This window comes from Malaclemys terrapin, chromosome 24, assembly GCF_027887155.1.
Source record: "Malaclemys terrapin pileata isolate rMalTer1 chromosome 24, rMalTer1.hap1, whole genome shotgun sequence".
Classification (NCBI taxonomy): Eukaryota; Metazoa; Chordata; order Testudines; family Emydidae; genus Malaclemys; species Malaclemys terrapin.
In genome coordinates this window covers 15,106,920-15,108,837 of record NC_071528.1, presented here as the reverse complement: position 1 = coordinate 15,108,837, position 1,918 = coordinate 15,106,920, and positions in this window count along the sequence as shown.

Here is a 1,918-nt window from a genome sequence, read left to right as displayed (position 1 = left end):
GTAACTTGTAAAATGCTAATTCCATTCGTTGTAGGTAACTGACTACTAAGGCCTCTTCTATGGAGGTGGTGACTCAACCCATCCTCAGGATCTGCTGTTGAAAGTTGTTTAAGGTGCGGCTGCTTTGGGACAAAACACTGTTCAGAGAGCCATGCCCCAGCAGGACCCCAGCCCCGTACATGCAAAGAGGTGATGTGGCAGCATGCAGGGAGCAGGACCAGAGCAGCACTATGCGTGGAGGTGGAGGGCTGCTCAATGTGATGCTGCCCCTCATTTTGCTGCTGTTGAGGGTTCCTGTCTCAGGGTGTGAACCTGGGGTTTCATGACAGGATGCTAAAAATGCCTGAGCCTGGTCTATGCTGGCATTTACACAATAGCACTGGTGCAGCTGCTCAAAATTGGGTACAAAACTTTATTATGAAGGCAACTCTAGGGCCTGTTAACCTGGGTGATGCCTAAGCTAACAAGGTTCTCCTAACATGGCTATGCTTTCCTTGATTGTATAATACAAGGTTTCAGTGTGTTGTAAGCGAGGTGGACTGCCCAATGTGTTTTTGGGCTGTCCCCTTTCACTCTCTCCATTCATCTGAAGCAACGAGACTAAGGGAATCCTGGGAGGATGGATGAGAACACAATCTGTGTCCCTGAGTCCTTCACAATCACTCCCAGACCCCTGTTATCTCTACAGATCTGCTCAGGATCGTACCTTGCAGTATCATTAGTGTCCATGTGGATGAGCTGCAAGGGGTAGTTATCAGTAGTTAGATGTTTGCCTAACACATCCCAGTTTACATGCAGGCAAATTCTGTTTGTGTTACTGCAGCCTGTTCACCAAGAGCTGCACCGAGGCCTGTCGTGCTGATATAACTTCATGAATAGGGCAGCCAGGCACTCTCTTCAATTGCTGTGGGTCATTTCTTTGGTTAGGATTAGGCAGCTTACCTTCCCATATTAGCTTTTTACACTTAACCTTTGACATGCAGAATGTCGTGTTATTAAAGTAAAATGGACCAAACAGTCTTAATGAGAGCTCTATTAGAGCACATGCCTTTAGGCTCCAGAGGTCACAGCCTCTTACTGTTAGACTGAGCAAAGTTCTGATAAAGCAGGGTAGCAAAGGACTCTACACCTTTCTTTAAATAAACTGCGCTAGATGGTGTAACACTTCTTGTGCTAAAGACTACTTTAAACTCTGATGCCAACACAAATGAAATAGCACAAGTTGGAGAACCCAAATAAATGTGGGTTAAAGTATAACTTCAGAAGGATCTGCCATCCTCAGTAGATAACTATAAGGTTCTGAATAGCCTGAGGTGAAGCCAGAGGCTCTTAAGTCTGTAAGAAAACAGTCATTAACTAGAGTAACAACTAGTTGTAAGTGAATTACTGCTATTAAACTGTTAATCATTTGAGAACTATAGTTGAGTTCTTGAAAGTGAAAAATCGGCTGTAAAGCTATATTAGGAAGAATTGCCCATTTTCAAGATATCTTTAGCAAAAGACTGCTGTAGAGAGGTCAGTGTCGGTTATTAAACTTCATATAGAATGGGGTACAGGTAAAGGAAGATGAGTAAATAGTTTTCCTGATCACAGGTAGAATCTGGTCAAAGATGCCATTTGGTGATGTAGATGCTCTGCTGGCTAGGACACGGGACTAGAAACCCTGGGGTCTATTACTAGCTCTTCTGACTTCTTTTGTGACCTTGGGTAAGTCACTTCACCTTCCTGCCTCAGTAAAATGGGGAAAATACTTATGTCTCTGTTAAACATGGAGATCTATGGATGAAAAGCACTAGATAAAAGCTTAGTATTAATTGTTCCTCTTTCTTTGAAACAAGCACCTGAATTATCTGATCTGAAGATGCATCTACTCCCAGAAAGAACCTTGTTAGTGTGTGTAAATTAGCTGGTGAAAGTC